The sequence below is a fragment of the Myodes glareolus genome, chromosome 14 (genome assembly GCF_982192425.1).
Source record: "Myodes glareolus chromosome 14, mMyoGla1.1, whole genome shotgun sequence".
Classification (NCBI taxonomy): Eukaryota; Metazoa; Chordata; class Mammalia; order Rodentia; family Cricetidae; genus Myodes; species Myodes glareolus.
This window is the reverse complement of record NC_142039.1, coordinates 25703445-25728928: the sequence shown is the minus strand read 5'-3', so window position 1 is coordinate 25728928 and position 25484 is coordinate 25703445. Positions and strand designations below refer to the sequence as shown.

The following is a 25484-nucleotide window of genomic DNA, read 5'->3' as shown; positions in this document are numbered from 1 at the left end:
ATCCCTTTCCTTCTCTTTCTCTTGACACTACATTGACCACAGTTGATACCTGAAGCATGTTGTTTTGTGGATGGGAGAGCATCTGCCTTGCCTCTTCCCATCTCTGCGAGGACAGGCTGAGGAGATGATTCCATATATTTGCCATTTTCTAGGAATGTCAGTCAGTGGACAGATGGCAATCATGCCTTTTCTTGTCCTATATCCACTCCAGAACTGGCAGGTCATATGAAGTGCAAATCCTGAAGAAGTTTGTGTTATCATCATTGACTTTTAGTAATTTTATCTTTAAGTGACAGTCATAGATATAGATTATGATTTTAGTACAAATTGTCACTGTTCTCTGAGAAGCATTTCTTAGGCTGAACTTTAGTATGATTTACAAATTTATTTCTTCTAATGGCCTGTAACACTATGATGTAAAAATCTTATTTCCCAGGTCTTTTGAGAACTGGCTATAACCTGAGATTATTTCCATAATGGACTCTTTATATAATGTACTTCTTAAAAGCTAAAAGATACTTAGCACTTCATTTTGCATGTTGAGTGACATTTTTAGCTTGGTATTAATAACCTAGTGTTATAATAAAAATAATAATAGTAAGGATTTAAAAATCCATTACAAATCTCCTTAAACCCAGGTGAACTCATTAACTCTTAGATAAAAGAAATTGAAATTAAAAGAAAAAAGGACTTGATTTTATTTTAGCAAATAATGTGACTTTGAGAAGGGAATTTTCCTTTTTTTTTTTTTTAAAAAAACCTAGTGGTTTTGGGTTATGGCGGCCATTTTAAGTGTGCTTTTAGATTTTTAAAAGTAAGAAAGACAAAAGCCAGAACTTTCTTAGTATTTTATTTCTGCCAATATACGAACAAAAAAGCAAAGGGCCATGATTTCTGCCTTTGTAATCTCAGGGACATAAAACGAGTAAAAAGAAGAAAGAAAAATTATTAAAGGAACTATTAAGCCAAAATTTAGATACAAATTGTGATTTTTTTTTCCCACTAGCTTGAGCCTTGTTAACATGTGTATCATGTTCATTATCTAGAACGTTAGCATCTCAGTCAGAGAGGGGTCTGGAAACTCAAGTCAGCCATTGGCAGGGTTGAGGGGTATGTTCTGGAATAGACACTTTATTAGACATTGGGGATGAGTTGTGCCTCATGCACATCTTGAAGCCCCAATTCTACATATCTAAGAATGTGACCAAGTTTGTGAACAGGGTGTTTACTGAGAAGTTTAGTCTAAACTGAGGTCCTTATGAAAGCTGCTATCCGCCATGACTGGTGGTTATATAAACCAGACGACTAAGACAGGGGCATGTACATAGAAAGAACAAAACATGTACTTATGAAAGAAGAGATGGCGCTGTTTCACCTGCAAGCCATGGGATGTCGAAGTCCTCCAGCCAAACTTCAGAAGTGAGGAAAGGGCTAGAACACAGCCTGAGAAAGAACTAATTCCAGTGGGCACTTTGCTCTGACTTCTAACATTCAGGGCTGTGAGACAATAAATGTCCACTGTTCATAGCATCCAGTTTGTGGAACTTTGTTACAGTGATCCTAGCAAAAGAATGGACCAGATATCCAACAAATCAAAACCACATCCTCCAGTAACTGATAATAAAACCTTGTGTGTATTTAGTGAGTGATTCTGTGAGGCCCACCACAGCAAGACAAAACAAATCATGGACTGGAGGCTCTAAGAATTGTTCAAATGATCCAAGCAACTAGTATTCAGGCAGAAGGAAAGGAATATAAGCCAAGACTTACCTGGCAAGATTGAGGTGCCAAAATATGAACCCCAAGAAGGTATGTTTGGTCAAGGTCGTGTCCTCTGTGATAGTCAGATGAGATGTGACCTGCAGGAATGTGTGCATTCACGAGTAGAGCAGACATGTCTGAGTAGGTAAATGTATGTGTATGGTAAGGGAGGATAGAGTAATCGGGCTCAAATTTTTCAGCCAGGTCAATGTTTACTCTGCTTTACATCCAAACTTAAACAATGGAAAAGTACAATGCAAAATTTTACTTGGTGGCTCTCTTATAACCCAATAATTAGCATAGACATGTAAATGCCCCATGCATGGAAATACTTTGGGGGAACTTTTCTTCTGTTTGGCAATGACTTCAGGCCTTAAAAGTACTGAGGACAATTGTATTTTATTCTGGACAATCTGCATTTGTGGAGTTTAATGTCAAGTGATTTTTCAATGTTCAATCACAAAATGTTGTGAAACATTGGATTTATTAATTGGATTAGAGTTCTTCAAACGATCTTTACTCATTTGGGCAACTTTTTTCTACTAACTGACTATCAGTGGGCATAAGCTTATTGCTCATATTTTCTGTGTCACACTTTATTTGTCTGTGCTGTGTGTCTAGCAGCTCACTCAACTCTAATCTGATGGGACACAGTTCATCACCATGGTTTTATTTTCCCTAGAGGGAATTCACAGCATGTAAGTTAAAACTTCATAGATAGCGAGAGGAGGCAACAGTGTCAAACCACAATGAAACTATTGCTCATTTAGAAATTTTGAACACTGCGATGTGACACTAAAAATAATTAGTGATCTGTAATGCTTTGCATAATTTCTTGGTCATTAACAACGGTGAGAGACACCAGAATTATTCATTGTTCATTAAGTCCTTCCATTTATATTGAACAAATGGCACCTAGAATTCTAGGCGTGATGTATATGATCCCTAGAATGGTTCCTACAGATTATGTGTAGGAATGTCATCCTACGGGTGATGTATAGGATCCTTAGGATGTCATCCTACAGGTGGTGTGTAGGATCCCTTATGATATGCTATGGGTGAGATGCAGGAGTATCATGCTTACTCCATCCCTTTTTTGTTTTTCTTAGACTCACCAAGGATTGAGGAGCTCTTCTAGCCTATGATTACTCTCAAAGATGCCAATTCTATACATTCTCTTATTAAATTAAAAATTGCCAGAATAAGGGCTCAGCAGATAAAGTTCTGGTATAAGTATGAGGAGCTAAGTTTGAATCCCTAGAATCCATGTTTTAAAAAAATACAGAAGGGAGCATATATAACCTCAAAGGGGTAGGTGGAGACATGAGCTAGGCAGACTAGTGAAATCAATGAGTTCTGAGTCCAGTGAGAGACTGTGTCGGAAAAAGGAAAGTAAGAAGACTGATGAGGTGGCTCAGAGATTTAAAGCACATAGTGAGTGATCTTGCAGAGGACCAGAGCTTGTGATACACTCATGTTGAGCCTCACAACTGCTGTAACTCCAGCTCCAGGGTACCTGATGCCTTATTCTTCCCTTCAAGAGCACCTGCGCGTGCTCATACACACACGTGCGCGCGCGCACACACACACACACACACACACACACAAAGACATCTTATATTCACCTCTGTTTTCTACATGCATGCACACATCTGTACAACTGCACATCCATGTGCACACATCCATTTGAATGAAACACTTACATATAACACACAAACACGATAGAATTGTCCTAGTGTTTCTAACATGTTAATGGGAAACACTATTTAAAATAAATTGAAAGGCTGATACCGAAATTGACCTTTAAATTAACAAACATCTAACAGTGCCCACAAGAAGCCCAACAATGTTTTGAAGTGCAGCAGCAAGCTGCCCTGTATTCCATGCTATTTTCTCCATCTTGGCGATTCGCACCAATTGTTTTCTCCACGTCTCGACTGTGCACTAGGAACCTGATTTATACAAATGAATGACTGATAGAGTTTTCATGGTAAGTGTCACTCTGAAGGTTCTCATTTGTCTCAGAAACACAAGGCAAATTTCTTAGTTAATTTACATTTGTATTTGTTCTTAGACAAGATCTCCATCTATAGCTGGAGGTTGGTCCTGTATTTGCAATGTTATGACATTAGACTTCCCAGGGCTGAAATTACAGATTTGGGCCCTCTTACCTGATACACATACAGATTGACTGTGCTATAGCAGCTCCTTAAATGATCTAGAATTGGAGGAGAGCCCCAAAAACCTCTTCTCTGTGGACAGCAGAGACAGGTGCTATCCTAGGTCCCAGTATAACCTTCTATGAGTCTTTGGCTCAGGAATAGTTTTCACTTGGTTATTGCTCTACACCGTTCACTCTCAGTGGTCACTACACAGATATGCTTGGTCTCAAAGAAAGGATGCCTCTTATCTGTAATTTTGTAATAGTCTTCAAACCAATCCACTTTATCACATACCTTTTTTTCCTTTTCCTTTCTTTTCTTTTTTTGAGAAACGCTCTTGTAATCTGGGAAATTCAATTGGTTTCAGTTTCTTTAATGACCAAGTGTCAGCAACAATTTTAACTTCACCCATGATCTATGGCAGAGTTCTCTAAATGGTTGCAGGAAACTTACACTACTATTAAAAGTTCTTGATCATCAACCTCCAAAGGCATTTTATTCCTATAGAAATTATGGATATCTGTATCTATAAAACAGAAGACTTGGAATATATCTTCTATTGTGTTCTGAACTTATGAAACACACACAAAAACATTAGTTCAATGAATCAAATAAAAATGTTTATAAAATTTTAATATTTTCCCTTACATTCCAAAGGATTCCTCTGTTCAGATTTTGGAGAGCATGACTCAATGTTTGAAGTCTTTGGTATGAGACCCGATGTGTTAATAGATTGCTTAGGGTGAGAATGACATTCCTTCCCCTTCTCATGACCCTGACTAAGTGAAGATGTTTCCTCTGTCTCAAAAAAAAAATCAAACTAGCTAACAGTAACTTTTAAATATTCATTTGCATGATTAATTTTAATGCTTGTTGCTTAGTGAGCCTAAAGGATGGATGAGGTTTTTTCTTGAGGCATCACAGTTACAAGAAGATATTTATCATAGACAAGGAGAAGGGAAATGATAGCTAAGACCACATAAGCAGCCATGAATCTCCTATGCTGGGTGGAAAAAAAATCAAACAGGAAAAGATTTGATGATTACTTTTCTTTTGCCAGGCATGGTGCCAAGTGGTAAATATATGTTAAAGGAGTTAGAATTTTATATGCATGGCCCAATATCTTTAAACAATGTTTTATATGCAGCAAATGCGAGAGAGAGAGAGAGAGAGAGAGAGAGAGAGAGAGAGAGAGAGAGAATGAGTGCACTTGAGTTTTTCACGAAAAGGATGACTATGGAGAGAGAACGTTGATTAAGAAATTGGTACCTTCAGATTGTCCTTGAGAGCATGTGTGTGGGGCATGTTCTTACTTGATAATTGACACAAGAGGGCCCACCCTGTTGTGGGTAGTACATGCTTTAAGCAGATGGGCCTGGACTGTATAACAAAGGTAGCTGAACAAGCCAGAGGGAACAAGTCAGTAAGCAGCCTTCTTCCATGGTTGCTGCTTGAGTTCCTACCCTGCCCTCTCTTGATGATAGACTAAGGTAAAATAAAGTCTTTACTACCCAAGTAACTTTGGGCCATGATGCTTGTCATAGCAACAGAAAGCAAGCTGGACAATTATGCTTTGTGTTTAATATCAAATAACTATCATGATTTTTTGTAGAATACTGATGCTACCTTCATATCAGGTAACTTTAGTGACTTGGTCACAATTGCACCAGATCAATGGGTAGAATGGGTTTTCTGATTTTGTTGCTAAACTTAGAATCTTTATTTATTAATGTATTTTACCTTGTTGCGATTTAATTGTTCATGAGGAAATTTAGAGTACAGGCATTCCTCTCCCTGGTCAGTTACTTCCATCATAGTTGTGCAGCCTGCCTAGCACAGCTTTCTGCCAGCCCTTTAGAGGCTAGCACGGAATTGGAGAATCTTCTCTATGGCTTACCTGTGGCAAATAGATTCATTGAGACAAAGTAATTAGGCTGAGAAGGAGGGACGAAATCCTCAAGACATTTAGAAAAGTCCTCAAATATCACACCCTATTTCTTCTGCCACATTCTACTTCTGAGAGGTAATTCATTTAGTTTAACCTACACTAAATGGAGAAGAATGAGACTTCACCTTTGGCAAATAGGGTTTCTGAGCCACCATGAATAGATTGTGAATAGATTTTCAGTATATAACCTCTGCAATAGTTCTTGTAAACTGAAAATAACTGGGAAAGATCTGATATTGCTTGTTGGCTTACATAGTTACATGGATGCAGAACCGAGTTGTGACTACTTTTGTTCAAAGACATATAAGACTCTATGACTTCAGCAACAACAACAGGCAGAGTGTCAGCAACTTCAGTTCCCCATCCTCTGTCCCAAGGCATGACTCAGAGACGGTCAAATGACATGAATTTGCACATGCAAAGAGTTGTTTTTCAGAAGATGGACTTGTGGCATAGGATGCAGTCCTAATATCGGCAGCAAGTGCATCTGTCCTTTGCGTTGAGAAACATACTGTAAGTGTCTTTGATCCAAGAGTGTTCACTTTATAGAAGATTAAAAAGGGTAGTCCAGAATGAAGAGGAAAATGTCTATTCCTACTGGTGAAATGAGAGATGGAGGGAGAATTTTTCAAGATATAAAATACTGTTTTTTAATAATAAGCATGGATTCATCAGTTGAGATGATAGATAAATGAACAGATACTCTGTAGGTAGATAGACATCTGCATAGACAGAGGGTAGATTATAAGTAGATGATAGAAAGAGATATACAGATAGAATGATAAATCTTAGGTAGATGATAGATAAAAAGGTTGATAATATATTGAATAGATAGATTATAGATTATAGGAAGTGGATAGGTGGATAGATAGATCAGATTACATACATACATACATACATAAATTTCAAAACTTCACTCAGATGATTATGAAGCCTTTGTGAGTCAAAAATCTTCTAGAGAGAACAGGACCACTAAAGACACAGACATGAGTAGTACTTTAAATGCAAACACAGGAAAAGCCACCGCTGGGAAAGATCAAAGACTGTCTCTGGCCATTTCTTCTTGCTTTGAGAGGCCCATCCTTTTAATCTGTGCTCTTTCACTGATTGGGATAGGTCTCTTTTTGAATTATAAAGGATAATATATTGTATCCAAAGCTCACCACCGTATATGCAAATCTCACTCAAAAGCACCTTATGGAAACATTCAAATAATGTTTAATGATACATCTGAGCTCCAAAGCCAGCCAATTTGACACATAAAATTCATCATCTCCATGGTGACACAATTGCTTTCTTTTACTACAAAAACAAAATTGTATACTAAAAAGGCACTGTGGGTTCAGCAGCATGGCCCAGTGGGTAAAAACAGAAGTGTAAGCCTGGCCCTCTGAATTTGATTCCTCAGAATCCACGTAAAACTTTAAAGAAAGAACCAACTCTACAACATTGTCCTTGAGCTTAGGCCTTGGCACGTACATGCTCCAGGACACGCAGCCTCTATTTATTATGAACTAGTGTGTTCAGTTTTGGAGGCAGTTATTTCTCTTGCAAAGACATTCCTAAATTAAAGAGGATAATTTTGGTTAATTCCCAATGCAATATTGGAGGCCCATGTTTCATAGTTTAAAAATGTTGCTTGGGAGGTTAACCCCAGGAAATAGAGTTAAATAGCCCTGAGGTAAGGGAAGCCACTTCAGAACAGGTCTTCCAGTGACTAAGAGCACAGTCATGTAGAGCAGGGTTCAGATCCCAGTACCTAGATCCTGTAGCTCACAATACCTGTGCCGTAATCTGCAAGTGTCTGAGGTCCTCTACTGGCACTCACATGCACCCACATGTACATGTGCACATACGTTCACATAGACATAAACACACACGCACACACACACACACACACACACATATTCTGTCTCTCCCTCAGACACACAGACAGATACAAATAAAAACAATAATGTTCACAAGAGAACTTTAATACTGACTTTTCAGCAACAAATTTCATAATTTGGTACATTTTAAATTTATAAACCTAAGAATACACATTTGCTAATTGAATAATTTAGAAAACATTTGACTTTGTGTTTATGTTATTTTTAAAAATGACGATAAATTTAATAGGATAGTTAAAACTATTTTTCAGTTTAAAATGGTAAGTATTCATGGAAGAATACTGAAAAATGCATATGCGCAGAAAGAAAAACTGTCAAATACTCAGGCTCCTAATGACTACCTCTGTTAGGTGCTTTCATGAATTTTGTTTTGTCATTTTTCCTAAGCGTGGTCCGTTTCTTCACATGGGCTTCAATAAAGAGTGTCCATGCAAACTATGTGTGAATGTTCAGTTATTCCACACAGAGAGCCTTTGCCATGTCATGTGAGAGTCACGAAATATTTAATAATGTGTAGATATATCGGTTTTCATTAACTACTTGCAATTTAATAATTTCTTCTTGTTTCTAGTTTTTTTGTAAATCATATAAGTAAAAATAGACTAAAATTTTAGTAGATTTAATAGTTTTACATCCAAATTCATGTATTAAATCTCTAGGGTAGTGACATGAGGAAGGAAGTAGTTATGGTTAAAAGAAGCCATACATCCTGGCCCATTAGTGACCCCAAAGAAGGAGTCTGCTCTCTTTCTCCTACCCTGTCAACTGAGGACAGAGTTGGAAGGTGGCAGTATGCAATCAGGGCAGAGAAACCCCCTGGAAATCGACTCAACTCTTTCCCTGATATTTAATGAACTGTCAGACTCCTGAACTGCACTAATACAGCGCCAAGGTTCAAGTTACCTGGTCTGGTATTTAACTACATCTGCTTATACTAACTAGGATGACATCCTGGGGTATAAGACTCCGTCCGGCATCTCCTTTTCCCCTCATTGCCTACACTTAAAAACACAAGTTCAGCAGGGTGATAGTGACACATGCCTTTAATTCCAGCACTTGGGAGGCAGAGTCAAGCGGATCTTTGTGAGTTCGAGGCCCTCCTAGTTTACAAGAGTTCCAAAGCTACAGAGAAACCTTGTCAAAAGACAAAACAAAACAAACAAATAAAAAAAAAGAAACAAACAAAGCAACCAAACCAAACCAAACCAAACTCATTGATGACTGGCACTGGCTACAGAGAATGATAGCTAGCCATAAGAACATGGGCTCCTGCGACCTCACAGGCCACTTGCTTAGGGAGTCAACCAGAATACAGGCAACTTCTGCGTTTTTGCTATGATTATGGGGGTTTTGGGCCCTTTTTGTCCCAGTTGATGAGAATTCTTGACATATGACAGATATTCAGTAAATGTCTCATATTTTTAAATATGTGGTGACTCATATTGAGCTCTGCATTATAGATAGCTAATGTCCTCTGAAGAGGAGCATGGTCTTGCTATTATATATTATTATATATTATTACATTTGTGTGTGTGTGTGTGTGTGTGTGTGTGTGTGTGTGTGTGTGTCAGTGTGCTTGTGCAGAGGCAAGAAGACACAATCTTGAATATCAGTTTTTACCTTCCACCCTATCCAGACAGTCTCTCTCCTTAGCTGCTGTAGATAGCAGGCTACCTGTCCTAAAAACTTTCAGGCCTTCTCCCTTCTCTGCCTCCCACATTGCCATAGGAGAACTGCTACTACTGACATACATTACCTGTTAGTGTCCTGGCATTCCTTGGGAACCTGGCACAGTCACCCCTCTGCTTATGGCAAGTAGGCCTTGGTTTGGACCCAACCTGCTATGGGACACCACAAAGGTCCCTCTCGCACCACATCGTAGCACTACCCACATCTGGCTTTGCATGAGTTCTGGGAAGCCACACCCAGGAACTCATACTTAGAAATGTGGAAAGGTTTTATTTCCCAAGCCACTCCTTAGCTTTCTATTTTAAATGTATATTTTCGAGTAAAATAATGACATATGTAGCTCTGGCTGGCCTCGAGTTCCCCAGGCCTGGAAGCATAAGTTTGAACTTTTGACTCTCTTGCCTCTACCCCCAGACTGCCAGAGTTTCAGGTGTTCTGGGCAATGGTGGGGATCGAACTCGGGGCTTCATGCATGCTAACCAAGCACTCTGCTAACTGAGCTATATCCCTAGTTCTTTAATTAGTTTAAAGTTCAATAATTATTTAAAAATGACCAGAGAATCATAGACCTGTAAAAGTTGGAAAGAAACACATACTATTTTTGTATTTTTATTTTTTTAAACAGTGGAATTAACACTTTGAAAAAAGTAGAGCAGGTCTTATGGGGGCCCAGAGTGTGCAGTGGCTCCAGAGCCAATCCTCTACTTTCCCTCTTTTTAAAACATCATTTGAAAACCCATGGTCTCACTCAGTCTTTGCATTTCAAAATTACTTTACTTTTAAATTGAGTTATTTAAGTAAATAGTACCAGTCTGTACTAAGAAATCAAAAAGAAAAAAACAGATTTCCAAGTCAAAGGTAACAAAACAGAAAAAATATCTTAGATAAAAAACATAAAGCTAAGAAACATATTGTGTTTAACCTGAAAGAGTCATTTGTCAAGATGTTAGAAGACTCTACAAAGTAGCAATTTAGGAGTCTGGTGGCTTTCAGCTCCCAGAGGACCATTAGGTCCTTCTCTGCCTGACTCTTAGCAATGGAGCTAAACACAAAAGGATGAAAGAGAAGGAGAGATTGAGATGCTGTGATTCCACCAGGTGGACTAGAACCTGTATCTTCATCTGGTTGTCAAGGCCACACGCCAGCTTCCTTTCCTTCCTCTCCGATGTTTCACTCGGATTACCCTGCTGACAATACCATCCTCACTTATGTTTTCAAGAGAAACGAGTATCCGTGCACTCAGAAGTGTGCAGATGGACTCTACATGTATTACTGCCAAGCAAGGGCTTAGGCAGGATTGTGTTTGGTTGTTTTTATGTGTGTTGCTGTTCTACATATTGTGTTCTTTAGTAACATTCTTCATTCTACAATGTGCGCCGCTATTTTCTCGGTGATAGCTGTCTTGGCCACATCAGAAGATGAAAGGAAAATAAGAAATAATAATTACCTTTCAGCCAGACATGACTTACTCAGGGAATCAAAGTCTTAAATCACTACAAGGTCACACGCATTCCAACAATGGTGTCATATATTCACATTGTAAAAGGAAACCTCAGTTTTGTTTTAGAGGCCATTGTCTCAACCGCTTGGCCACCTTGTCCTATCCTAATTTTATTTTAATAACCCAGCTTACAGCAGTGTAGTGTTTGTTAACAGTAGATTTTAAAAAACTATTACTTTATACTCTGGAATTTTATTTAAATTAAGCATATACTTTCTGCAATATTGCCCACCTTGGAATTAGTGGGAAAAATGATTTGGCTGATAAAATGTTATCAGACTCATACGTTGAAGGAGAAAACTTTTCAGTAAATTTTCACATTAAGTGTATCTCGGTTTTGTTTGGATCATTAACAGGAAGTCAGTAACTGACGCGTTACTAAAGAATCAAACTACGAAATCTTAGATTAAAACTCCTATCATGAGAAAACGAATATAACAATGTGCTGTCCTTTTATAAGAAAATATACTTTTCCTTGCTCTGCAGCCCCACACTTTTCTTTTTCTTAGAATGGACGGGCAACTTTGCAAGGTTCCCCTTTCAGTATCATTATTTACAACACTCGGTTTCCATAGATATGCAGAGACTGTTTCCATAGCAACGTTCTGGGTTTCCTAAACAAATAGTATCATAGCGTTAATCTTGTTTCAGTATTATTGAACTATGTTATTAGATACAAAATTTCAAAAAAAAATAATTTAAGCAGGGCTTGAAACTAGGTGGGTTGGTTTTTATCGCTTGGTGCTTTCAATATTAAATTTCAATCTTATATTAAAATATATACATCCATTTGAAAAATAGCAAGGATTTTTGCATAGTAAACATGATACCAATTTTATTCACTGGTTATAAAACACTGTAATTTAATAAGAGGATACTCTAATACATGCGCAGAATTCGGGGAGAGGATTACTATCTTCAGATAAAATGACTGCTTCTCAGTGCACTTGGAGGGTTTAGCCTCCCCAGATCTCCAAAGTCATTTGTAACAACCCACCGCAATAGCTCCCTTTGCTCTTTTTGCATTTTAAGTAATTTCTGCCATTTTTTTTCCTTTTATTTTTCCACTGCTGAGGCACAGCTGTGAAATAGACTTCAGGAAAATCTTTATGAATTCCTTGTTTGCCAGCTTAGAACAAAAGAGAAAAGCCATTCTAGAAGGTTTGGGAAGGATTTTTCTTTATAAAGTTGCTTATCATTACCACTGATTTCTTTTCTGGAGAGGAAATCTCTTGGATGCTTTCGTAAATGAGCTAGAATCTTACCCTGATCTCTCAAGGCCTGTCTGAAATGACAGCTTTGTTTAATTGAATTGATAGTCTTTGACTTCTAAGGGTGAGGGTTAGCTTGCCCATGGAGAGAAGACTGGTAATACATAAGTGAGAGGAAATGTTGATAGTGCTTTTTCTTAGAGGAGGAAGGGGTGTGTTGCTTTTTTCCTGCAAAATGTTCAGACAAGACCTCTCAGTGGAGTGAAACTTTATATTTGGCTTTCTGACCAGTTTAACATGTGGTTTCGGAAGCTCCTTTTCACTTCCTTTTTGGATGTGTCTTCCTTTAAGAATGTATTTAAACTGGGCCTTCCCTACTACACTTAGCACTGAAAGGGACTGGGATGTGCACTTACTATACTAATTTGCATGCATACAGAAAAAAAAAAGTCTGCTTAAGGGAGAGGATCCAGTAACGGATTTAAGTTGACATTCAAATTCATAACCACCTTTGTGCAAGAGTCTGAGCTTGGGGCAGGCAGGTAAGGCAGCTTTGTAACTTATTAGATGTTTCTGATACTGTTTAAAATGTCCCCGAGTTTCACTTTCCTGTTCTATGAAATAATAAAAAAAAAATACCAGCTACTCCCCACAATGCTTGGGAAATTAGTTGGATCCATATCCTTTGACTAGTAAAGGATAGTCCCAAGCCATAGCTTTCTGTTACATGGTTCACGTTTTTCTTTTCTCATTTGTTGCATGGGTCCCGGTTGAGCCTGGTTCTTCTGTTGTCCTGGACAGAGCTGCGTCCACAGAAGTCTCACACCTGGCCAAGGCGCTTTGGCTCTCTGCCACACCTCCTAACATCAACTGACACTTCGTAGCAGACAGTTTTCATTCTCTCAGCCCACAGGTGGTAAGCATTCGGAGTTCCCCCAAACTACACTTCCTATGTTGGGTCCCCTAAACGCCTGGCCAAGGTAAAATATAGAAAGCCCCAGTGAGAGAGAAGGTACCATGGTTCCATCCTCACAATATAAGCTAAGCTGAATAACTCTCCACTCTTTTCTGTAGAGTAATAATCTAGGGACCTTACTGCAAGGCAGGTCTTGGCTCAGCAGGTGTGGGGGTGGACCAAGTTCCTGCGTGGCTGGTGGTAAGACATGCCAAAGCTGCTGGTTCACCAAGCTCACCTTGGTTAGGAAGGGTTAGTACTAACACGAATCATAGATTTTTCTCAAACCTGTCAAGACTAGGGAAAGGATAGTGCCTGTAGCAGTGGTCCCCAGACCGCTCTGTCCTGGGCATATTCCAGATCTCTGAAAAGATAAGACCAGAAGGTCTTATTGAACTTGGCTTTCTCGTGAGATGAAGAAAAGGGGCTGGTTTGCATCACTAAGATCCCTTTGATGATTGGATGTGGCACAAAGGACAAATCACGCAGACAGAGAGCTGTGTGCATTTGGTCAGTCACTGAATTTTGTTCAGTTATTCTGAGACCTCTGTGTCTTTGGAACAGTATGATTCATTTGCATAAGAAAAATATATAACAAAATGAAAATTGATTATTCAAGCAGGTTAATATTCAAATTAGCAAGACAATGTTTGATCTATGAATGAGTGGAGAGGCTGCCTGTATGATGTAATCTTCACTTCTGACAATGTAATTAATGCTTTAAAATTCTCCAAGAAAGTATGCTGTCATTTTCTTTTGTTATGTTGATGTATAAAAAGACACTTAAGTTCTCAACTTCCTTAGAACACTTTTGGCACTTTAATACTTGTTGTTATAGCAATATTTCTTACATGGAAATCTTTTATTGGCAAATGACTCTTGTCTGAGATCATAATTATAAAGAGAAATATATCTAAAAGTTCTAAAACAAATATTTAGGACTTTCTCGGGGATTTTGCCTGTGGGATTTTCTTGTTTATGATCTCATTGTCTAGAGAATTATATAATATTCCAAGAATGAAATGAGTTGTGGTTTCTAATAGCTTTATGGAAACTATTATTTTCATTTTTCTTCTAATGTTGAATATCTCTTCTCAACTAGTATTGGTCTCATAATAAATCATCATGTCTTTATTCTTCTCTTGAATTGCAAGGAAGTTGTAAGAAAATCTGTTCGTTTTGGAGAAGAAGCCAGCCTGTTTTCTAATCATGGCTTGGTTACCATGGAAGAGACTTTCAACTAACATTAAAAACTCATATAAACACATATCAAGAATGTGGGTAAAACCAATGCCACGCTCATATAGTGAGAAGCAAAAGAACTAACAAACATGAAATATGTAGGCTACTACCCAGTTCATTCCTTGTGCTCAATAAGTAATGGGTATATTACTCCTGGCAGTGGCACGTGATTGTTTATGACAAGTCAGATTTCAAGGGTGTTAATCTCTATTAATTTCTGTGGATGTGACCCACAGACAGACAGAGCTTTCATAAATAATAGTTTTAGGTACTTGCAGAACAATGTACACAGTGCATTGGAATATGTGGTGCAAACAGTGTTTGAACTATTCTATATTGAACTTCCAGTGCAAAATTATAATTCTCAATGTGCTCTGCTCAATGAATAGTATATAGAGGATTGGGGCACCTCAAGGAAGAATAAAAATAGTTACGCCCATGACAGACATTTACAAATGAATATGTATATTTCTCTCTGGTTCATATCGACTAAAATTAAGGCTCAGGTGATCGTTCAGTTGGTAAAGTGCTGGTCATGCAATAAGGAGGACCTGAGTTCAAACTGTGGAACGCATGTGGAAACCTGGGTATGGTAGCATGTACTTACCATCTCACACTGGTGAGGTGGAGACAGGCAGGTTTCTGGGCTTCACTGCCCTATTAGCCTTGTGAAATCGGCCAATGAAAACCGTGTCTCAAAAACAGAAGGTTTTAAGCCCCTGAAGAATGATACCTAATGTTTATCTACACCCTTACAGGCATACATGTGTACATACAAGTACACATAAAGGCACACACAAAGCTAATCTTATCTCACAGTACAACTGATAGTGTTGACGCCTTGGCGTGAATGCTGTGTTTCACAGAACAATGAGAGAGAGAAACAGCAAAGTTGGTTTAAGGAAACTGAACTACTCTTTCAAATCGTCTAAGACACACATTGTCTAGATTAGATGGTTCTCCCTGGTACAGTGGACTCTTAGCCCACTGTAATAATGGTTCAGAGCACACTTGAAGGAAGACGCAAAAGGAGATTTCCCAGTCTTTTGGATGATTTCCAGAGTTTATTCATGCAATGTGGCATTCATAGTATCTTCCCTGCGTAAAGATAAATTGTAGTACCGTGATACCATATCATGTGTGGCAAAGATACAGAGCAACACCAGAACAACCGAACAGCCCTCCCAGAGTCTGGGAGGATGATTAAGAAGCTAACTAGAATGTCATACTCCTCAGTTGCAAACTCACACTCAATCCTTTTAAAATAGTTTGAGCTTCAGAAATTTACTTAATTTCTCTGTGCCTTGCATTATTAGCTTATCATTTCTTCTTCCCTCCTCTCCCATCCCACTTGAAAGCAGAAAAAATGCAGATCTACTCAGTAAAAGCTAAAAAGAACTCCCAAGAGCTGGAGAAGCTCCACGGGAGGAATGTTTTAAGTTATCCTGGCACTGAAGATATTATAATGACCGTTTTCAAGAAGCAAGTGATGGCTGGGGAGATGGTTCTTGCAGCACAGCCATAAGGACCTGAATTTAATCCTCTAGAAGCTGTGTAAAAATGAAGGTAGAGCAGAGCAAGCCTGTGATCCTGCTCGGGGGAGGTAGAAACAGGAGGATGCCCAGAGGCCTCTAGCTAGCCATTCTAGTCAAGTTGGTGACTCCATATTCAGTGAGAGACTATGTTCTAAAAAATTAACGTGGAGAACAATCAAGAAAGACATCAGCTCCTGTTCTCTGACACAGTCACATATATAAGCACACACCTACACACACAGGATACTATAAGAATAAGCATATGCAAAAGCATGTCTTAAGCACAATAATTTATGCATAGTAAAACAATGAACTTTAGAACAGCACTATTCGCTATAGTAGCCTTACGATCATTTCTAAGTGTTTTAATTTTTATGAGTCGATTTTCTTACTTTTTTTAACCAAAATTGTACGCTTAGTTGGTTTGATCTTATAATATTTGCAAATGATCAGCTAGCCTAAATTTTCAATTTCATGCTAAGATTCTAGACTTTACAGAAGGCTTAGTATCAAAGTCAGGTAGCATCTGTTTGATAAGATTTGTGAAGATCAAGAATTTGAAGACAGTGTCTGTAAGAACTGGTTAGGAAACAATGTTTAAGCACACTCTTTAGCCATATAAACAGAGCTGTGACAAAACCTGTTTTCCGGTGATCCTAGAAGGCTTGATTGCCACAACAAGACATCACAGGCTGGGTGTTTTAAACAAGAACAATTCATTTCTCACAGTTTTGGAGTCTGTAAATACAAGCTTAAAACTTCCTTTAGGTTTCTGATGAAAGCATTCTTCCTTAATTATTAATGACTGCATTCTTTTTTGTTTCTTGAGACAGGGTTTCTCTGTGTAATGACTGTGCTGTAACTCACTCTGTAGTCCAGGCTGGCCTCGAACTCACAGAGATCTGCCTGCTTCTGCTTTCCAAGTGTTGGGATTAAAGGTGTACCGCCACCGCCAAGTTTAAAGACTGCATTCCTAAGAGGGTCCTCAACATGGAGGAGAAAAATCAAGCTCTCTCTTGTCTCTTCTTTCAAGGACACTAATTATTTGATCTGGGCCCCGCCCATCGGACCTCATTTAGCCTTTATTACAAAAATGTTTGTCTCCGAATACAGCTACATTGAGAATTAGGGCTCTGATAAATTAATTGAAGCATGACAAATATATTTATTTCACACTGTCAAACCTTAACATTTTCTTTCTTTCTTTTTATTTTTAAGAGGTATCTTTTGGCTCTAGAATGCTGTTGATTCCATCTCTCTCCCCCATAAGTCCTTTCCAATCTCATGCTCCGTCATTCCATAGTTCTCTAGACAGCATCTCTCCATCTCAGGTCATGCTTTACTTCAGGGAAGTGTCTGAAAACTTTGCTTCTGCTGTTTTTTTTCCTTTTTCCTGTTAATTTTAGTACCAAACATTTAGATTTTGGTTCGGCTTTTTATGAGGACCTTCATGTTGCTTGCTATTCAACTACATTTCGCTTTGTAAAACTTTGCTATGACTCATGGGGGTGAGGTTCTATGATCTCAGTTTTCCCTTCTGCTTTCTTTCTGGGATTTAGTGATTCCATCCATCCTCTTTCTCCTGCAGAGGGAACTACTGTTTGAGTCACAACATACAAATTTAGAGTTAATATTTATCTAGCATACATGGCCTTGTTTCCATGTCCACCATGGCTGTATGATACAGAGGGAAAAGTGAATCTTGGGAACACCAATCACATATAGTTTATGTACAATGGGCGATGATAATCGGGAAATCAGCAAGGAGACAGAGCTTTGTGGACATGCATTAAAGTACAGCTATAAATCATCAAAAGAACTGAACAACGATGCAGCAGCTGCCATGAAAGACTTAGCAGTCAGCATGAAGAGCTCAGACACTGGACTGGTGCATCTGTGACATTCCCAGACATGACAAAGGGACCACAGCATAGCATCCTTGGATGAATTCAGGTGCCAGGGGAAAATGGTTTGCTACAAATCAGGACAATTGGAGCCGAATCCTGCCCTAGAGAAGGGTTGGCCTCCAGTGCATCTTCACTAGCGTGACGCTCATCGAAACAGGAAGTCAACAGGAAATTTACAGACCGCAAGCAGGAACTAGAGTCCCCGTCCAGTTTGCAGCATCTTTCTAGTGTCCCCTGCTTAGGAAGATTTTACTGGATGCAGTTTGCAGAGTCCTGCCTCCAGCTTTGCAGAGCTGAAGGTAAAAGGCAGGATGCAGTTCTGAGGCAGGAGGTTGATAACCAGCACAGCAAAGACCATTCCTGTCTGAGGCCAACTTCTCAAACACAGAGATACTTTGCTTTCATAGGATTATATGACTCAGCCATTGTTCACCTTTCAAAACATTGGCGAGATAACAATGATAAATTAGGCAAGTCCGATACAGAATAAAAACTAGAATGTCACTTTTGTGTTAACTGGAATCAATTAATAGTGTTTTGACTAAGGGATGCAACTTTGGCTCATGGCTTAGAAAGACTGAAAGGGAGGCAGCACTATTGATGTAAAAACGTGGCTTCAGAAGAATCTTCTTTTGTTCACAGAACTGATTGTCTTACAAAAACATTCTCGCTATTCCTTACAAAGATTACTAAAAATTGGAGGTGTGATTCTAATGTGCAGGCACACTAAATATAGAGAAATGGAGGGTATCATAATGTCGGGGAATTCCAAATACGTTGAGTCCAGGAAAGAGCAACGTGGAAACCACCAGGGTAGTGGACTGAAGGTGAGAATAGGCTCTCGCTGGAGAACTGGAAACAGTGTTTGGAGCTGGTGCCCTGGAAAGGAAGCGAAACTGACCGGACTTGGCAGAGGTGTTGAGGGGTTGCTGGGGCAGAAACCATGGGTGCATAGTATTGCTTAAAGGGAATATGGAATTGAGGATCGAAATAGAAAAATGTCTCAATGCCCACAAGGAAAACAAACAAACAAGCAATAACAAGGAAACAACAACAAAGAAACCATTAGGTAAAGAAAGGGTTAGCAATAATGAGGATAAGGAGAAGTCAATAGACTTCCCTGTCCCTGAGATAAAAATGTTTCTCCTGTGAAGCATGAAGACAGCAAAGTGCAAGGGAAAAGGAATGACGTCACAAGGAAAGGGGGGGATTAAAATCAACCTGTGGCTTTTCAGAAGAAAGCAGGGGATGAAATCAATGGGATATGTTTAGGGAGGGAAGTGAAAGTAGAACTCTCAAAGTTACAGTATTTTGTGAGTAAGTAAAGAAGGCAAGAAAAAGGAAGCCAACAGCATCTCTTTCACATGTCTACAAGGTTGTCATGTTAATATTCTTGAGACTCTTATACTTAGATAAATGGTATCAGAAGGGCTGGACCATCTCATTTGTAAAATGACCTGCATTCAGGTCACGAGTGTGCCTGTGGTTCCAATGTGGGTGGAAGTGGGAAGTAGGTGGAAATCACAGGACCACTGGGGCTTGCTGGCCAACCAACCCAAATAAAGAAGTAAGCTCTGGATTTACTGGGTTTAGTGACAGACCAAGGCTCACAAGAGAACAAATGGGGGAAACAGGTGACATGGACTCCTGGCCTCCTCCACAAACATCTGCGTGTACATGTGCACACTTGTATGTGCGTGCACGCGTGTGTGCGCGCGCGCGCGCGCGCGCGCACACACACACACACACACACACACACAAAACAATGCTGATAGTTTTATACAGAAGACTGAATGCAAACTCTGTGTCTTTTAAAGGAAAGATTTCTTCCACTTAGTTCTGCTCCCTTTAAAGTTAATATGTCCAGTCAGATTATCTCCAATGAAATAATATCTGAGCATACTTAGCATACTTTTTTTTGAATCATTCGGATCATTTAGTTCTCTAAAGATCTATTTTTTTTCCCTCTCACACCTAGGGACATTGAAGTGACCTTGACTCCTCTGCTTCTTCTTGTCTTGTTTTTATTTTGAAGTAGGATCTCACTGTGTAGCCTTGGCTGATCTGGAACTCAGGAAGAACAACCTGCCTCTGCCTCTTGTTTGCTGGGATTAAAGCTGTACACACCACACCTTTGTTTGCTTGTTAGTCTTTTTATGGTTATAGAACTCTTTAGAGAAATGACCCAGCTTTGCAGGAGGTCCTTATGGGCTCATCTTTAGAAGACCTTTGAATTAGCCCAAGCAGACTGATCCTTGCAGGCAGATTAGGTTCTTTTCTGCAATTAAACATAGTTCAAAGAAACGAAACGTCTACTCCAAGTTGCTGCCCATCTTCCTTATCTGTCTGGTACCTACTCAGAAGAAGAACACCACATGCATGAGACAGTCTGGACTCTGCTCATCCTTCAGCTTTCTTCTTTCGTTTGAAGCTACCCAACAATCAGTTTCTCTTGGAGAGATAGGAGAAGTTGAACCAGGCCACCTTATCTATATGGCGGCCACTTTATCTATATGACTACATTCCAACAAATGGTGTCCACGCTACCCTCAGATAAGCATTCATTCAACAGGTGGATTGCTGTTTTGTTTGCTTGTTTGTTTGTTTTTGATTCATCCCCATGATATCAGCATCAACTCCTGATGTGATTATCCCTACTGTGGCCCAGTATCCTTCTCTGTCATTACTGTTTTCCTTTTGTATTAGAGGATGTCTGGACAGAGCTCTAACTATGAAGAGAAGGAAGGCATGATATCTGAACTAAGTGGAAGATGACTTTTGTTTCTCTGCCTCTAAATTGACGGGAGTCATGCCCAAATCATCCAAAAATTGCTCATGCCTTCAAACTGTCTTATTTCCATGCTTCCATTTTCTCTTAGCTTCTAGAAGTTTCTTTCCTTCATCACAAACACTTGCTGAGTGTTTTCCCTTCAAATTTATCTCCATGTAAGTCTGAATTCGTGTTTTTCTTAAATTACACTGTTCCTCTTTGTTCAGACATCCTAAAGAAGTCCTGAGATTCTCTCCTTATATTGATTAGGACAAAGTTGCCTTGAGCTGTCTGCTCTTAGGGAGACAGAAAGGTCACGTCTGTAATTGCTTTGAAAGTGGAGAAACTTCCAGAAACTTAGAAAAAGGATTTTTGACCTTAGGGTCTGAACAGTTAATGGAGTTGTTTGTGGATGAGGTAATGTTTTGTTAACTCGGAGTCTGGACCTGTTATCCCTTGGTAACTCGCTGCGGCAGTCTTTAACTGAAGGTGTGTGTTAGCACTGAGAACATTTCTGATTATAAAAACATTGATCTGATGTGCGGGAGGCATTTCTAACTTTTCCATTGAATTCCTAGACCGAGTGAGTGAGTTAGTTACATAAACCCAGGTGTCTCAGAGGACTTTCCCTCTGCCTTTCCACCTCTTTCTGGGTTGTTCCTCTTACTAATTGTACACACAAGAAAGCGATGAATTTCTAATGCTCTTTCTCTTAAAATTTCTGCTTTCAGATCAGCAGCTGCGGGGGTAGAGATAAATAGGTGACTTATTACTGACGTCACAGGGAGCTCCGTGCAGGCCTCAGATGAACCAGGACAGAATTTGAACACTAAGATATGGAGTACTGTGATTAAAAACGTAAATACCCTTCGCTCGCTTTCAATGACAGATTCTGGCAACAGGTGAGGAATGAGAATACATGCTGAGGGTTTCTTTTTGAGCATATAATTTGGGTTGAAAGTGACTCATGCGGGCTGGCTGATGTGTGCAAAGACCCTCATGGGGGTGGAGGACACATCCCCACTTTGCTTATCAGTAAAGGCCAGGCCTCATTCCAAGATGCCTCACCTCACTGAAGGGTGTACTTCTCCTCAACCCTAACTGGTTAAACCAGACAAACTGTGAAATACCTTGAATTACTTGGTGGGAAGCCATTATTACCAGATCATTATCACAGCCTCAAAGGGCTTTGCAGAATGCAGCCTCACGTTCATTGCATTTGTTTTCCACCCTCTCCAGCCACTCCAAGGCCTTCAGAGCAGAAGGGGAAGTTCCAGTGAAGCCACAGATAGTCTTCTCTCTAGGAGAATTTCCTGGTCATGTTGAGTCTCAGATGCCAGTGTCAGGTTAGGACTGACGAGGCTTCAAAGCTTAAAGTTTCCCAGGCATGAGCTAACCTCCCCACATTCTTCACAACATCTGCATATCACTTCCATTCTGACTTTACCTACCAACTCTCCAATCTGCACAATGGTACTCCACCAATGGCTGAACACAGACATAAACAGTCTTGTTCCTCAAGCCAAGCTTGACTCATAAAGAATTAGATAAGAAGGTTTGTAATGCAGGCAGAAGGAAAAACTGACTGTGAGCAAGATCATAGATGACCATGGGTGGTCAGGGATTCCCTAAGTTTATTACTGTGCCTGCCATATATAGTAGCCTCTTCATAAACACGTGTAGCTAAATTAAGTGAATCAATTTGAACATCTGGTTATTCTGTGTACTTAACTAGTGCCTTTGTTAGCCTGACATAAGTCCAATAGTAGTATTAAGATATGTTTGAGGCAGTAAAACAGGAGTTACAGAATTTTTAGAGGGTATGTAAAAAAATGTGGGTGTAGAAAACATCTCTGTGCCATCTTTCCCACTCATGTTTGTGTCTTTACATCATTTTTATAATTGCAAATATCTACTTGCCAACTGAAAGAATGCTTTTTTTTTTCCTGTAAGCCTCCCCATTTCTCTTTTACTTCTGTACCCACAGCTCATCTTGGCTGAAAATGCTAACAGAAGCAATGACTGTACTTTCAGTGGTTTAGATAAAAAGAGTTAGTTTGAATGTTTCAAACCTGCAATATGTAATTACAATAGAGAAAAATGCCCAAAACAATCCATGTATTATTAACACTGCTAGCGTTGCTTCTTTTTTTCCTGCACATAGGCCAGCCCTGTGTACAAGTACAACACAGATCGACAGACTCTATTTTCACCGCTTTATTTAGTGTCATTTCTAAGATATTGGCATAAACAGCGAGGAATCTCCCTTGGAATGTTTCAGTTTTAGAGTGCCTATCATGTGAAAGGTCCTGGATTTGGGGTCCAATCTCTAGCATCACCTCCAAAAAACAATAGGTAAATAAAATATAGAGGAAAAAAGAAACAGATTAAAATTGTCATTCTCTGAGTAAGCCAGTATTTTTTCCATAATCAAACTTAATCTTTCTGTCTGTAGGATTTAATTTTGTTTTATAGCGCTGTTTATTTTTGTGCACACTGTTCCCTTTGTTATCGGAAGCATCGTGAATACATTGTTGTAAAGATAGCAGAACTCGGCTGCACATTCATTTCTTTGGGAGAGTCGGGGGTCACAGTGGCTCGGCTGATCTTCGATGAATATGACCATCAACATGCATTGCTCTATACTCATCTATTGTCCAAACTCCCTTAGTATTGTGGACGCTGGGGAGAGTGACAGGTATCAGTTTCATATTGATGCATTAATGACTTGAGAAATGTTTAGCAAGTTGTTGTGGGGAAGGTGGGGGAAAAGGTCATTTTCATAGAAGGAAAGATGGTATCAGAGGTCATTTCCCATAAATGACCAGGGCTCGACTTGGGCTTTTGGTTTTCTTATGACTTCTGTCTCTGATAGCCTCAGAACACCCATATTCCACACAACTGACTCCATTTTAGTGAACATGGCACCAACTCAGCTCCAACTCTTGCATGCTCAGCTCATGGCTTCTTTCTCACTTTTGGAGAATCCAAGTCCACAAACAAATCTGAATCCACACTTGTCTTACAAACTCTACTATTGGTACCAGATTTATTTCAGTGTAAATATGAGTTCATGTCCAAAACTGATCTTAGTTTTTCTGTTGTTGGTATGTCCATCTTTCCTTCCTCCTTCTTCCTTCCATCTCTTATCTGTCTCTGTCTCTCTATCTTGGCCTCTCTCTCTCTCTACCTCTTTCTTCTTTGATGCAGGGTCTCATTGAGCCTAGGCTATCCTTGAACTCCCTTTGTAGCTGAGGATAACTGTGAACTTTGGATTCTCCTGTCTCCACCCATTACAGGTTGGCTTTACAAGAACACACTACAACCCCCCCACCACCACCACCACCAAATTTGTGCCTGCTGGTGCTTGCTGCAGAGCAGACATAGAGTTTTCTGCATACTGGGCAAATAGTCTACCAACTCTCTTAATTCCCAAAATAAAGAATTTGTATTCACATCTAGAGTCTATCTCATCATTCAAATATCAGGAATTAAGTAAGATTGATTTCAAAGTTCGCCTATGTGAAAAGTGACAGAGTAAACCTTCACAGTACCTCCTCGTTCTCCTACAGCCTCCAGTGCTCCCTGCAGTCTCCCTCCCAAGGGCGATGCACCTTCTGACTACTCTTAGGTTGCTTACCTGCATGCTCTTTGGACTCCTTTTACTTTCAGCTTTCAAATCTCAGGGCATCATCTACTCAGTCTGTTTCAGCGTTTAAGTTTTCTGCCTCTCCTAGAACTAGTTCTCGCTTGGAGAATTTCTGTAGAGACAGTCTGATTAAATTGGATGACTTCCCCTTAACTGAGGTTGCAATTAAATATGATTCTTTTCAATGTGTTAGTCAGAGTGATCTGGTGTTATTGGCCTCACCTTTGACACCTAACAGATGACCTTGAATGTAAAAGTCAGTCCAGTTACAGAACGTGGAGAACACTTGCCTGGGGCCTCCTATTTTACAAAGTGTTTTGATGTATGGGTGTCTTTAGTTCTTAAGACAGTTACAAAGGGAGCTTTTATTATCTTTAGGTTATGAATGGAGTACTCAAGTTCAAGAGAGTTAGTAAGTTGCCCTGTGTCATACAGTTAGGGAGAGAGCTTGAGTTAGACTCAGATCATCTGGATCATTCCAAAATAAGAGCTCATGTCCTCATCATGTCTGCTTATAACAGTTTAAAGCCCCATTGTTTTATTGTGAAGTCAAATAATCAGAGAGATAAATTGCCTGCCCACTAGACTAAGCTTTAAATACTATGATCATTTAGTAGCAAAGCAAAGAGAAAGAAATTGCTATAACATTTGTCGAGTTTGGAGGATTTTCAAAGAATTGCTTAAGTTTTCTTTTCTAATGAAAACTGCTTTAATACCATCCCTCGTGTGTGTGTGTGTGTGTGTGTGTGTGTGTGTGTGTGTATGTGTATGTATAAATGTGCATGTGGAGGCCAGAGGTCAGTCTCAGATGTCCCATCTCAGGAGATGTCTAACTTGTTTCTTTTCAGTAACCCCCAGGGATCCTCCTAACTTGCTTTTCCAAGGCTGGGATTGCAAGTGCAGTCTCTCACCATGACATTTTCTCATCGGTGCCGGAAATCATACTTGAGACCTCCCGTTCGTGGAAGACTACTTTATGGACCAAGGCAACTGTTTACCCCCGTTCATCTCTACGTCTGTGTAAAGCTTAAGGTTCTCAAGAGAAAGCAGCAATGGCTAGTCTGTTCTCAGTCTGGCATAGACAGAGCTCAGATGCTTTGTCAGGGTCCTGATGAGAAGCATCAGTCCAGCCTCACCTGGATAGCTTTTGTGAGTGGCGTTTCAACAGCAGCTTCTACTTTTCCTCTGCTTGACCAGCACAGATGTATTAAGTTCACCTTCAACACCTATGGCGTCCCAGATCAAGACAACTTTAATTGTCTCCA

General features: G+C 39.5%; 2 long non-coding RNA genes across 3 annotated transcripts in view; one reads left to right on the top strand and one right to left on the bottom strand.

Moving 5' to 3' along the window:
- Window positions 1-24351, bottom strand: part of LOC146891957 (uncharacterized) — a 39890-nt gene extending 15539 nt beyond the window's left edge. Inside the window, exon 1 of the long non-coding RNA XR_015005068.2 lies at window positions 24211-24351. This is a non-coding gene — a long non-coding RNA (uncharacterized LOC146891957). The remainder of the gene's footprint in view (window positions 1-24210) is intronic.
- The window catches only part of LOC125417642 (uncharacterized), a 49706-nt gene continuing 35101 nt past the window's right edge, over window positions 10880-25484 (top strand). For both annotated transcript variants that reach the window (XR_007237192.3, XR_015005071.2), the window contains exon 1: window positions 10880-13077. This is a non-coding gene — a long non-coding RNA (uncharacterized LOC125417642). The remainder of the gene's footprint in view (window positions 13078-25484) is intronic.